This window comes from Epinephelus moara, chromosome 20, assembly GCF_006386435.1.
Source record: "Epinephelus moara isolate mb chromosome 20, YSFRI_EMoa_1.0, whole genome shotgun sequence".
NCBI classification, from domain to species: domain Eukaryota; kingdom Metazoa; phylum Chordata; class Actinopteri; order Perciformes; family Serranidae; genus Epinephelus; species Epinephelus moara.
In genome coordinates, this window is record NC_065525.1 from 29,253,052 (window position 1) to 29,268,380 (window position 15,329).

At 41.1% G+C, this 15,329-nt stretch overlaps 1 non-coding gene across 1 annotated transcript; it reads right to left on the reverse strand.

Annotated features, from left to right (window-relative positions):
- Positions 1–4,125: 4,125 nt before the first annotated feature.
- Positions 4,126–4,214, reverse strand: trnay-gua (transfer RNA tyrosine (anticodon GUA)). The gene is given in 2 exon segments: positions 4,126–4,161; positions 4,178–4,214. It is a non-coding gene; the product is annotated as a tRNA-Tyr (tRNA).
- Between the last annotated feature and the right edge of the window lie 11,115 nt (positions 4,215–15,329).

Sequence of the window (15,329 nt, forward strand, 5' to 3'; positions counted from 1 at the left end):
AACAAACATTCCAGTAGCTAACTTAAACCTGCAAGTTGCCCCTACAGTGGTTAGCTAGCTAGCTATAGCATCTGGCATACTTACTGGGGATTTCAGGGGCTGCAGCAATTTCTGTCTACTTCTTTCACTCTCCACTCTCGTTTGACATGTCCTCACATGTGTGAAGACATGTCAAAAAGACACTCCTATTCACTCCACAACTCCATTTACTCAAATTTTTCCACAGTCTAAAACAAATGTAGCTAAATACTAAGTGCTTAATGTCTGTCATATACTAGAATACTTTGAAAAACTTTTAAAAGACTTAAGTTTGACACCTTTTCACATCTTTAGATAATGTGTCATGAGTCAGAGTTTTTAGTCTAAATAAAATTTTACAAAAACTGGGCATCTTGCAGAGTCACTATTTCCAAGATTGCTAGCTTCAAGAAGAAAGAAAAAGTGGAAAGACATTGTTGCAGCCCTCAAAATCCCCAGTGAGTATAGCTAGCTAACAGTTAACCACAACACTGTAGTAGCTAACATAAACTTGCAAGTTGCAAGTAGCCCCTACAGTGGTTAGCTAGCTAGCTATAGCATCTGGCATACTTACTGGGGATTTCAGGGGCTGCAGCAATTTCTGTCTACTTCTTTCACTCTCCACTCTCTCATTTTTTTCAAAGACACCCCTGTTCACTCCCCTTTTCCAGTCTAAAACAAATGCAAATTTAAACCGAGGAGGAAACCGGAGGGAACGAGCAATAGCCAATCACAGTGCAGTAACGCCAGCCAATCACAGTGAAGTAGGACGGGACCAGGCGGACTACGTTCTGTCACGTGACGTGCTGAGACGTGCTGCACCGCTGTAGCGCCGGTGCGTCTTCAGCGTGAAGCTACTACTGTGCTTCCATGGGTGCTTCTCCCTTGAGCCATGGAAAAGGAGGAGAAAGTAGAGTTGTAGACATGTATTTGACATGTCCTCCCATTTGTGCAATGAGAGAGTGGAGAAGGAAAAAGGGGAAAACTGCTACAGCCCTGAAAATCCCCCTGTAAGTATGCTATAGCTAGCGAGCTAGGGATTTCAGGGGCTGCATCAATTCCTGTCCACTTTATTTCTTTTTGAAGCTAATAATCTAGCCAATAGAGATCCTGCAAAACCCCCATTCTTTAAAAAATCTTACTCTGTGACTAAAAACTCTTTGAATCATGACACATTGTCGTTAGAACTGAGAGTGCATCACACTTTATAATACACCAACAATGTAACATTATGATGAACCATAGATGCATCAATACATACTTCACTTTACGTAACACATACAATAACTTATGATACTGCATGGACTGTTATAACATACTGAGTCCTTACTACAGTTGATTATTGAGGTGTGTATCAGCAAGTATAGGTATTCGTAATGCTTCATAAGCCCCATCAGTCAACCTTTAGTTTATAACTAGTCACTAGTTATATTTCGATTTAATGCTACTTCCACTCAAATCTATTGTATTTTTTACTCCACTAAATTTATCCGACAGCTTTAATAACTATGCAGATTTAGAACAAAACATGATCTATAAAATGCAATACTCTGCTATAGCTTAATCTATGCAACAGTATATAAAGTAGTTATAATGTGCTCCACCTCCACTACCTTTAACAAACGTGTTGAAGCTCCAAATATATGATAATAACTCTGAAAAGGTATAATTCGCTCCTACAAATACTTTTACTGTAAAACTTAAAGTAACTTTTGTATTTTTTCCTGAGTGAAAGTTTGAATGTTGGTCTTTCACCTTGCTACTTTTACTTAAATAAAAATTATGACTACAACCACTGGGCAACCTCCGTAACACATGATCATCACTTTTTAAATTACAGGAAACCTGTAAAAAAGTATTACAGAGTAGAATATAAAACACCACACAGCTACATGAAAAGAAAAGCAAACAAAACCCTTTAATATTGAAGTCAAAAGCACAGTAAGTTCAGAAATCTATATTTAATGTAAGTGAGCTATTGTATAACAGTACGTTTATCTGTCAACTGATTTGACCTGAAGGTCCTGATGATGTCTGGCCAAAGTCCAAGAAGAGTTTTGGGGATTTCAAAAAATAAGGTTACGTATGACTACGAGTTATGACACTGTTTACCTCGTAAGTTGCAAGTTTTAAGTAGAGCATCAGGTGTAGGTGCAGTGAGTCAGTAGTAATCTGCAGATACATTTCTAAATTAACTGTTTTGTCTATAAAATGCCATAAATAACTGAAAAAACTCAAAGAAATTCAGTCTACCATCTTATATGACACAGTAATGAATAAAAATCTTCACATTTGAAATTCTGGAACCAACAAACGTTTTGTACTTTTGCTTAAAAAATGACTGGAAATAAATGATCATTGTCAAAATGTTTACTGATTTTCTGTGGACTTGTTTGTAATGTAAAGGTGAACAAATGTTCATAAATGAATGAAACTAATAAGAGACAACCAAAAGAAAACTATCAGTCTCTGATCACAAGGCGTGCATCTGTTTTTCTTAAACAAGCACACCTAAATCACAAACATGCTCAGTGTAAACAGAGAGAGGGATGTGTTCTTGGGTTCACATTCACACTGCTTTTGTTCTCTGTATGCTGAACCTTAGGGAAGTAGGATTAACACAAGCTTCCCAGTCCAGTTAAACAGCACCTACCTGTCCAGGCTGAGAGGCCACTCTGCCACCTTGAGGTGCTGTGATGAAAAACCTGAAGAAGATAAAAGTGGTATGTAACAGACATGCAAAGACAGCATTGGTCAACAAATTCAAAGGTTACACAAACAACTCCTTACAGATGTTAGCACAAGGGGCAGAAATCTGCTGTGCACAGAAATACCTGAACCTTGCAAAAAAGACTTTGTCACTGTGGGCTTAGACTAACTGAAAAAGTTAAACTGAGTAATTGAAATCTCATCCTTTTCTTAATAAAGTGTCAAACTAAACGGCTGAATTCTGTTCTCTGCAATAACTTGACTTTGCAAATGCTTATCATTGAATGAACGTCAAAAGTGTGTTTATATACGATGCACAATCACATAGCGCTGAAGTCCAGTGCTTCCTGATTAAGCAAAGAGAAATCTCTGTTACTGGTAACACCAAAAAACATTACTAGCATTATTTACTACAGTTGTGGTGGTGTAGTAGTAGTCGGTACATGGGTAGGTTACCTTGGAGGATGGTTTACTCTCCTATGTATTCAAATGGATTTTTGGCTGATAGGTGGGTATACTATAAACCAGGGGTGTCAAACTCATTTGAGTTAATGGGCCACATACAGTTTGATTTGATCGCAGGTGGGCTGGAGCTGTAAAAGCATTGCATAACATTCTAAAAATAACAAAGGCCTCCAAATGTTGCCCTTTTTTTGTTTAAAGAAGTTCATTTTAAAAACGCTAATCCATTTACAAAACAGGTAACAAACAGCCTGTGATGTCCTCAGACGAATAAATGCAGTTTCAACAGTATTTGTCGGTTTTTCCATATTCACTCAGTCTACTACTCATTGTTATTACATGTGCATTTTTCTATCATCACCACACCAAACTCAAGTGAAAGAAAAGAACTGTATTCTGGTCGGGGTGAAAAAGGCTCTGCAGCAGCATTTTACATGAAGAAAACCTGTGCACACCATTTCCAACAACACTGCAGTTAGGTTAGGCCCATGTAGAAGTTTTATGAGTCAACATTTATGCACCCTAATGTAAATATTGTAAGTTACACCAGGTATACCAAGTCTGTGATTGTATGAAAACATCCATTCCTTCATCCAATAAGCATAAGCAAACCATTAATCCTATAAAGGGTCATAGATGTTTGGAAGAACACTTAACAAACCTAATGACACAAGATACTTTTTAAGTAATGACCTTAAACAAATTCCTAACATTCAGAGTTCATATAGACACCACATTAGCATTACAGTCTCATAAATGTGTGGGTACTCACATAAAAATCACTTTCAAGTCCAGAAACGCTATTGTTGGCAAAGGAAAACGCAGAGGAGAAAGTACTAACGCTACAATTTGCAACAATGGTACATGTGCTGTTGGTTGGATCGCACTAAAGAGCTGGCGTTATGATAAAGTGGTTGACGGTAGGAAAAAGGTGTCTCCTTCGAGCCGGATTCGAACCAGCGACCTAAGGATTTCAGCTGTCATGCCACTACAGTCCTCCGCTCTACCAACTGAGCTATCGAAGGGACGCTGTATGTTATCGAGAGGGCACTGAATTTAAAGCGCAAACACTGATATTTTACCATATTGTCAAATAATCTTTAACCTAATAACGTTAGCTTCTTAACAGAGCTAAAAAAAAAAAAAAAGCTAACTGCTAACATGACGAAAGTGCGGTCGCACGCTCACCTCAATCAGCGAATGTTAGCTCGCTAGCTAGCTAACGTTTAAGTGATTTAGCTTTCATTGAAAGTAAAGTTCGCACTGCGTCGACGGAAACTCTGTTGAAACTCACTGTCTGTTGCTTTAGGTTCAAACAAAACCCTCAAATTGGTCTAAGTCCAGTGAAAAACAGACTAAGCTAAAGTTAGCCGTTGGTGTTTGTAGCTCAAGTGAACGCGAAGGCCAACGCTACGCTAGCATACCTGTTAATTAACGTTAGCTAAGTTACCTTAAGTTTCTGTTTACGGTTAACAAAAAAAACTGCCCGCCGCTTCTTTTCCCACAAAAATAAAGAAAAAGGTGTTTGAAATACACACTAGATGGCACATTTCACCCACCCTTACTTTTTTAAAAAGTAATAAATACATAGTTAAAGATGGGGAAACTATACGCAGAAACGTTAAACGTACGTCACCTTTGCTTCCCTGTAGTTACACAGACACACAGCAGGTGTGATGGATGAAGCGTGCAAGGTAGATGTCATGAAACCTGTTGCACTAAGGAGAAGTTGGGGATTCATGGGCTTGTTCAAGCTGCACCTCAGGTGTTATCATGGATGGTTCTCTTTTTCCCTTTTGCCAGTTGTGTTTCCTGCTGGTCGGGGGATCGAACCATCGACCTTCTCATCACACAAGACAGGTTTTGCTCTCCTGTTGCTGTGATGCAAACCAACAGAGGATCAGCACATACTGAGGCCCAACCTAAGAACCATACACCATTGATGCCTAATAACATAATTTGGGAGTTATGGTGACTGTAATAAACAACATAACTGTAATAATCAATCAGTCAAGGGTTGTTTTAAAAGCAATAATTGCATAAGTGGTCTCCACAGCGCACATTTAGGAAGGCGTCAGTTTAACTCCTCTTACCATCACTGCCATACAGTGCACTGAACAACAGGAAACAGTACAGTTATTAGTTTGTGGAGGACTCATCTTTGCAGAGCAGAGGACACTTTGCCGTGTCTGCATCTGATAGCTGCTGTGCATGGATATTAATCATGGTCATCTCTGTAGAGTTCAAAGATGCATATTTGTCTATAAATGGCTCATATATATGAACAAGACACATGGGGCATTTCTGGAAAACAGGCTCACTACAGTAGTTAAATACAGCTTTTATGATTAATCCGAGCAATGCAGTTAAAGAAACACTTTACTGAGGATCTCATTATACCAGATAAAGTCATAGCTAGGCGTGGATTACTGCTGGACAGGCCAACCAGGGACAGGCCCAAGGGCTTAGAGTGTCAGGGGCTCCCTGGAATCAGGTGCACAATGTCACTCGAATTAGCACTTAATGACCAGGAAGACACTCAAAATGACAACAAGGGGAGAGGCAAAGAGGTACGAAGAACTGCAAAGGTACACAAAATAATAATAAAACAGGCAAAACAACCACAACAAGATAGAAAACAATCACAAAGAGACACAAGACGACCAATATTGGACATAAAATTACCTTTAAGACACACAAAATTACCTCATTAAGACAAAAAATTACCTTAAGGACACCCAGACAACTACAAACAGACACAAAACAACCACAAGGAGACACAGAATGATCGCAAAGAGACATAAAATTACCTTGAAGACACTCAAAATAACCTCAGTAAGACAAAACAAACACAAAACAACTACAAGGAGACACAAAACAAGTCATCATATCTGCTTAATATATCTCTAAATATTGACTTTATTTGTAATTGGAGACATGAGACAAAAATCATCACAGGTTTATTATTGCCCCAAGACAATATGTGGAAACACACAAGCACTGAGGAGCTTAAGGATGACTTGTATTTCTCTGTATAAAAAAATAACACCATTTCTGTCCTCTGATTGTTCCTTAATATTGTCATTTTAAAATCTAAACCACCCTTCTTTCAAACTAGATCCAACTTTAACCACTAGGTGGCAATATCATCCCATTTAAAGAAATTAAACATATTCCTTGAATACCGTGCAAAGAGATAAAATTACTTCCTTCAGAAAAGTCAGATTTGGGGTCAGGTCACATAATGTCCTGTTTTGAAATTCACTTAATAGGTACTGTGTGCTTTCATCAGTATCTTGTCTAGAGTTTGAGTATCAGGATGTGAAGGGGTTTACCAGCTGATTGTGTGTAATAAGGATTTTCCAGGTGTTGTATCACAATCCTCTTATGTTTTTGCCACGCTGACAGATCAGCCGTCATAGCCTGCCCGTAATGTGACTGCTGATAGGTGGGTCATGATTCTCCCGAATTCATAAACCGAAACAAACTGCAGTTCTACACATTGTTAGATGCAAGCGTTGAGCAAGCGATATGCCACCTGCAGAATTAGCCCGTAGTCAGGATCACGAAACCCATTGTATATTCATAAGAGAGGGAATGTACAGTCTGATAAGATACTGGGATCAGTGACAGAAAAATCACCAGTGTCTTCTGACAGCACAGGCACGATGCTTTACTATTTTATGTTGTACTCTAGTGTATTTCTTTTACTCCAGGACTTTTATTTAACAGTTTAAGTTGCTTGTTAATTTGCAGACAATGCATCATTTTATAAAGCTATAGAGAAGGCTCTGTCACCCCAGGTTTGGTTCTTGGTCCTGAGTGGTGGAGTCAGGAGGTTGGCATCAGTGACTGCAGAAAGGAGTGTGGCGGTGGAGCAGGTCAGTGAGGTAGGAGGGGGTAAGGTTATGGAGGGTTTTATAAGTGAAGAGAAGGACTTTGAATTGGATGCGTTGTGGGACCAGGAGACAGTAGAGGTTCTGGAGGACAGGGGTGATGTGACTGCTTGAGCTGGAATGGGTGAGCAGACGGCAGCGGAGGTCTGGATGTATTGGAGTTTTGATACTTCATGTATACACTGAACAGCTACAACATTAAAGCCACTGACAGGTGAAGTAAATAACGCTGATCATCTTGTTACAGTGCAAAGTGTTGTTGGGAAACCCTTGGTCCTGGCACACCTCTCCAGCAGGACAATGCACCACACCACACTACAAAACCTGCTCATGAATGACCAGGAGAAGGCATTGACCTGGCCTGAAAATTCCCCTGATCCCAATCTGCTACCTCACCTCATAAGCCGCAGGACTCAAATGATCTGCCACCAACACCTAGAAGTTCCTGATGACACCACAGGACATCTCCAGGGGTGGTGACCTTGACCAGTGGCCTCAACCAACCTCAGCCAAGTCTAATCCAAGGAAGGAAGCCCCACTGCTGATCGGGCTTGGTTCTTGGGTACTGACACGCCCCACAGATGCTCAAACGGATTGGGATGTAGGGAATTCGGAGGCCAGCTTGATGCCTTGAGCTCATTGCAACATTCCTCAGACCATTCCTGAACAGTTTTTGTGGTGAGGCATAGCACACTGTCGCTGGGGGAGGCCACTGCCATTGGGAGTGCCTCTGCGACGAGGGGGATCTGGTTTGCAACAGTATTTGGGTGGGTAGTCCACATGAGTGCCAGCAGCTACTTCACCTGTCAGTGGTCTTCATGTTGTGGCTGATGGGTGTATATTTGTTGTTAACACTTGTGTGTTGGTGTACTTTACTTGTAGTATTTTTACAATTTGATAGTGCTATGTACCGCTGGGAGAGGGTCACTGAGATGTGACCCAAAAATCAATGAATCAGATGAGCAGCAAAGTGACTATGATAATTGCTTTCAGCGAAGTTTATTAAAGTCTTGTAATGATAAACAGCAGTGTTTGCTGTCGGGCTGCCCTCTGTACATCTCCATTTACCCAAAATAAAGATGTATTAATCTCATCCTGACCTGTCAGACAGGAAGGCAGCTTGTTACCCAACATACAGTACATTACAACAACATGGGGACAGACACGGAGCCTGGAGGAAGGTCACGCTTAGTGAGGCAGCAGACATTCCTCTCATAGCACAGGCAGACTTGAATCTTCTCCATCCCTTACAGAGATTATCATCCTGTCTGCCGCTCAACGGAGAACCCACTGGGAGCTACTTAACCTCACTCGCCTGAGGTAAAAAACCTGCAGGGTGGATCTTCAAGACGTGTCACCGTCAATCACAACCACTAATGGACGGCTTCACAGCACAAACATTATGGTTATCTTCAATCTAGCACCAACTTTCAAATGTTTTACGGCGTCTTCGTCTTCATTAAAGTGTGTTTGGAAGCAGTAAATACTACGACTAAATGACACAGCAGGTGCAATTTTCTCTAAGTAATGGAGCTATTTTCTCTCAGCAGAGTTTTTACTCCGAGCAGCCAACAGGCATCCTCATGATTAACAACTGCCAGCAGTCTTCAATCTGCTTTCCAAGGTCACCATGTCCAACACATCCTCATGGACCATCCTGTGTGACCCATGAGGCCTTTGGAGAGACTTACACCCTCAGTGTTTTGCTATGCACCATATACAACTGGCACTGTTACATGGACATTTTCCAATGAGCCCTGCACAGTGAAGACCAATCACTCATAACGCTCTGACGCTCTGCCAACCACATCACTCTGTCCCGTTTCCATTCTGCATGCCAATACTATAAAGCATACACTTAGCAGTAATTTTTTATAGTGCATTGTTTTGGAGGTTAGCGTGCAATGGATTTATTTACTTTACACTTTAGTGCTGACAGGAAATGACAGAACTGTGCGCGCCAATGAATGTCAAGTGAGCTGTCACTGTGGAGCACTACGGCCACATTCATATTTTAAAAGTCCCCAAATAGCAAGTACAAATGTATTTTACCAAACTGATCTGTGTGTTTTCAGGCTGTAAGAAGAGCTTCCGCTTTAGGACTACAATAGCTACAACTTAACTGTCCCCAGCAGAGGATGTGAATGAGAACACAACATTCAGACATAAAACAATGATGAATTGTAAAGCTACATACAGTTACGACTGATGGTAAACATGGGGGGTGCTCTCCACCAATAGTATGAGTGATGATACAAATGATAGCAAGCAAATACAAAAAAAAAATACATAAGTAAATAAACAAACAAAAACAACAATTTCTGCTGCTGCTAGGCTGCTAGGCTACGAAAGGCAACCACCCCTGACCACCCGAAATAATCGGTGGCAAATGTATCAGCATCACCAGTGGTGTAAGGAAAGTTACGACGGGCCACAGTGCTCGCTATTGTGCATGTATTGTCTTGACACAAATAGAGACTTGACATTGGACAACATCAACACACATAACATAGCTGAAAATAATATCAAAAAAGTAAGCAATGTAATAGTTTTACTCATAGACTTTATAGATTGGATAGAAAAAGCGTGTTTGTTTTAGATAGCTAGTGACTATTTAAAAAAATATATATATAAAAAGACAACCATGACACAGATGGCTTTGCCTTTTTGAGGACATATATAGCAGACTGCTTTAACATTAATAATATTCTTTTTTTTAAAATCATTTATCTTTAAACAGGTATATTTCCACGGTGGCAACCTGAATCTCTTGCAAGGGCCTGCTCTCTCTACAGGCCCCTCTGCCCCAGGGGCCCCAGTGCAGTCACACTGCCTGCACTGTCTATATTTACACCCCTGACAGTCACAAACATACTGAACAAATTCCCAGTGTTACTATTACTGTCTCTAGTATTACAGTGTACTGCAGTTCTGTCTGTGGTTTGTCCATGTGGTGTTGCCGTACCCCAGCAGAGGTCAACACTCAACATCTGTGTGTGGGTACAATTACTTCAAACTCTTTCCTGTCTCTGCATATCATTACTGTCAAATGTATTAAAAAGTGCAAAACAAGAATGTAATTTGAGTGTAAAAGGTCCCATATTGTAAAAAGTCGTATTTCCTTTCTTAAAAATATAAAGCAGGTGTAGGTGATATATGAACACTGTCAAAGTATCAAAATGCTCACAGAGAAATGCACACAGTCCATATTCACAAAATGTGCCTTCAAATGAGCCGTCAGGACTTCTGTTAAGTTGTGATGTCACAACTTTACTACACAGACCGCTTCAAACGTCAAAAATAAACATGTATGTCCTGCAGGAATTTTTAGCAGTGTATATGAAGGACATCAGCTGACAGTAACATGTTGTAGCTGTTGCCGAGTTATGCAAGTCCAGTTTAATGGTCTACAAAGATAGAGGGTGCCACTACAGTGCCATGACAGTCATTCCCCTGTTGCAATGACAGCGCAGAAACATTGAGAGTGCAGACGTGGACCTGGAAACACTGACCAATCAGAGTAGACTGGGCTCCTTCAAGAGGGGGCTTAAAGAAACAGGTGCTAAAACAGAGCATTTCAGAGGCTGAGTGGTGGTATAGTCAGACAGAGAGTATGCAAAAGTTATTTTATTTTATTTTATCTTATATTTTGGCTGGACCGTAGAGGCGAGGCCAGCCCTATAAACAGGAAACTCTGTCCATTCTAGTAGAAACCCACAACACAAGTATGAACCTAAAAATCGGCATTATATGGGACCTTTAAAGTGCCATTTATGTTGCGTTGCATGTGTAAACATGTTTCTGGCACAACTTCACCTACTTCCAAGAAGCGCGGAAAAGGGCACGAGATCTATAGGGGTCAAAATTCAAGAAAAATGTGTAGTGTTGCTGGAGCTTTGACCATATCAGTAATATCTGCCTGTTTGGCTGCTAGTCTGCTGTTTCACTGATCACCTGTCAGATACACAGAAGAAGAACTCACACCTGTGGTATGTACAAAGTTAAAACACGTCACTGTTTCCTCTCCCACTGTTCACCATACTGTATGTTGGGGTTTTTATTCACGCCATGTGGCAGATGACATGACACAGGTACACTCAGCCCTCTGTGGGCTTTCCGTTCCCCTCCCATAACACTAAAAAATAAAACTGGGACACATCCGCCTGCCTGGCTTTTATGAAGGTGAAACTCCCACAGTTTCCTCTGTTTCTGTGTCCACTAAAAACCAGGCTTGTGCTCGGTCATCTGTTGAGTCTTTCCTGTGCAATAAGAGAGCGTGTCAAAAGGTGACTTAAAATATAGAGTATAAACTTCCAGAAGTGTCTGGATGGAGAGGGCTGAGGGGGGGGGGGGGGGGGTGAGGAGTGTGTGGAGAGGTAGCGGAAGCCTTCGTTGTGCTAAGTAGAATCAAGAGTCTTAATACTGTCACAGCATAACATGAATAGTGTTAATGCCAAATGAGTTACATCATGGGAAGAGCTGCATTCCAGGACTAGTATTTACATAACGCAGACCCTGTTTAATTTTTCTGTCATTCCAGATTAAACCGTCTGATAAAGCGTGGGTGAGGGGGATGTTATGGCTAGGAATGAGCAGACAGATAGCCACGATAAACGTCATAAAAATGGAGGTGAAGAGCGAGGGAACCAGCGGCAGAAGGTGTTTAATGCCTTTAGCCTGTGGGCAAGGCACCTACTCTCCTCGCCTGGAGCATGTCTGGCTTTTTGTCTGGCTTTTACAGGAGAGTAGACAGATTACTTGCAAGGGTTGAGACGGTTCAGTGAGTTGAAGGTACTAGGTGACATGGCAGCATGAGGGGGGGAGGGAACCATATCCTTTTACAGTCTGGAAATAAAGCTTACCAGCGGCAGTGGAACGGCCCCGCGTCTGTCATCTTATTGGGCCATTAGATGACGAGCCCACACCAGCACCACTGTGGGGGTCCAGCAGCAGACTGTAGCAGCCGTTTAACATGAGAGGAGTATTTCATCCCAATATATTTCATGTGTTAATGAACTAACCCCTCTGACTGTACTGTAATGCTGACATTATTTATAACTGCACTTATCTGCAGTATTCTCACACAGAAACATGAGCCTGCAGTTGTTTAATCATACAACAACACTTAGTCTATGGTTTTTAAGTAAGAGAAGAGTGTTTTCTCTTAAAAGAATAGTTTGACATTTTGGGAAATACATTTATTCGCTTTTGTGCCAAGACTTAGATGAAAAAGCTAATACCACCCTCATGGTTGTTATGTAAGAATGAAGCTACAGCTAGCAGCCTGTTATTTTAGCTTAGCATAAAGACTAGAGACAGTTATCCTGGCTCTGTCCAAATGTAACTAAACCCACCTACCAGCACCTCTAAAGCTCACTAATTAACACATTATGAATTTCGTTTGTTTAATTCACCCAAAACCGAAGTGTAGAAACAACAAATTGGGATTTTGCATGGGGTGTGCAGGACTCAGCTGGTTTCCTAACAACCTCACAGTGACGATGTGACTCCTGGAAATCACTGCCCATGGATGTACAAAGAAAACTCAATAGAGCATTGGAGGGGCCTCGTTCATTCCTATGACAGTTGCTTAGTGACACATCTGACACTTCTGCTGCCAGTGCACCTTTATTCTAGTTTAGCCCATTTTTCTAGACTTCAGAAATGTTATCAGACCATGGGATCAAATTCTGATTTTGAAACGAATCATTTCCCAGGGGCTGTGACTCTCAAAAAAAAAAGTATCCCCTCATTTACAGACATCTCTTTCACATTGTAAGTCTATGGGGAAAAAGGCTTTTTGGGCCTCATGGCATCAAGTGACAGACCTGGAAGTGGTAATTCTACGCTTCGGCCGCTTTGTCAAATTGGCATCAAAGCCTGTTCCTCGGGGCTTGACTTTTCAAGGACCCATAATAATTTTTCTTCTTGCCCATAACATATCAGATTCAAACTCTATTTAAACATTATTTCAGCAAGCAGGCGTCCATAAAGGTAGAGACAGATGGCTGGGAGAAAATGGAGAAACATACAAGATAGTGAACAAATGTTTCCACACATCGACACATATTAGAGCTACGTTACGTCACCAGCTACAGAAAATAAATTTACACTAGCTAACTTTACATTACGTGGAAGATTATCCATAGAAGATTACTGTAACAATTTCATAACACACAGCAAAATTCCATGACTTTTCCAAAACTTTCAATTACTTTTTCCTAATTCCATGACTTTTCCAGGCCTGGAAAATGTGACTTTTCCAGGTTTTCTGTAACTATGGAAAACCTGTATGCAACATGTTGATCAGAGAGGTGTATTCCACAGATTTTCACATTGCATTACTCATACAAATATGGCCCAGAGTGTTTTTTTTAGGAGATTTTAGCAAGTGGTGAATATTTGCCCTTATCGGTTATGCTAACGATTGTGCTAATTAACTGGGGTAGGCAGCTAACGGCTAACATGATTTGCCGTAAAGTACGAGTGATAGCTGGAATTAAGTGATGTGAACATAGTCAACATGGATGCTTGGCTCTCTGAACCAGTGTGAACCAAGACGGCAACACACTTCATTATTTTTTATATCGTCTAAGGCAACGCATTACAGCTTCTTCCGTTGTCTACTTTTCACTACAAAGACCAAAATGAAATACTCAGAGCATTTTGTTGAGAAACAGCTCAACAAATAGCTTACACAAGTCACAAATACATATTTTGAGAACTTACCATGTATTTCTATGGCTTGATTCACTTTCTTTAAAGCCCTCTCCCCGTCACTTCTGTCTCTGTACAGTAGTGATGTTGACTAATGGAGATCCAGGTGCCCACAGACAGCAAAATCGAGTTTGTTCTCCATGTCTAATTCTTGATAACATCAGGAGACTCACAACTAGATCGATTCTGTTAGGTCTTTGTGACACAGCATTGCAAATTTTGCCTCATAGCGTAACTATTTCGCCCTGTTTCCAATCTTTAAGCTAAGCTAACTGGCTGCTGGCTCTAGCTTCACATTTACCATACAGACATGGTCTGATCTAACTTTTGAGTGAGAAAGCAAATATTTTCCCAAAAATGTCACACTCTTCCTTTAATGATTTGTCTCAGTAGAATTCGAGTTGTGTAACAGAGGAAAACAACAAACAGCTGGAGTCAAAGAGAGAAGAGGAATTTGTTTGTCATGAGCATTGCTTTCATCCTGCCAGGGGAATACACACAGACTGGCTGAGATTAGACATCCTTCCTCTGCAGCATTTTTCCACGGTGGCTCCTGGGAGTTGAGGATCGAGAAACATGCGAGGGACGTACAAAGGGAACAGCTCAAGGTGCATCACCCCTTGCCCCGGCGGATCATCTGGAGACAACCGAAATAACCCATGCAAATCTAAAAACACACAGACATGAACCCTGTCCCTCTTTAAAGAGAGGAGGCCGTCACTGTGACGAGGGGAGCAGTATTCAAGGAATGTCCTGATCCGGGATGCCTTTAGGGAAAAGACAGGGAATGCTCATGACCCCCCTTCTTCTCCTTTAACGTATACAGGCTCACATATATGAGAGGATGAGTCATACGACAGGCCGTATTCACTCCTGACCTCATGTATTCACAGGTATGATGCATATTCTCAATGACTCATCGTCACTCATCAGCCTGTCCCATCTGTGGCTTTCTACTCCACACTATAAAGCTTTTACATGGTATTAAATGTTTATGAGAAATTAGTTAGCCACCGGCAGAGCAACCTGTAATATCATATGACCTTTTATTCCTTGAAATGTCTCTTTAGACTCAATGGGGTGATGTCACTGTGAAAGTTTTTTTTAAAAAAATGGCATGCAACTGGATGATTATTGGGGTCAAGGGTTGTGCGACCCCCTCAGGTCCGGGGCTGTTGTCAGTCTGACGAGGCAGGTAAAGCGTGGTTAATGAGTGGCAGTTAGAAATAAGTGGTGATGTATGGAAGGAATGCAACACAATGACATACTTGTCGGTCAGCGCTCAAGTGCCTGGGTGGTTCGTGGAGGCAATCTAAATGTCTCACTTTCTGTTTTAGACCAGTGCTTTTCTACTCTACATCTGATAAAAGAACAACCTCTCTCATTATGGGTGTTTATGGAGGAATGCAGAGAAAAAGTTAATGCTGCGCCAGGGTAAAATATGCATTTATAAGTCTGAGGCTGATGTAGATGGGCCTTTGTGTAAGGTAGATGATTGTTAAAGAAACAGTGTGCAAGATTTAGGGG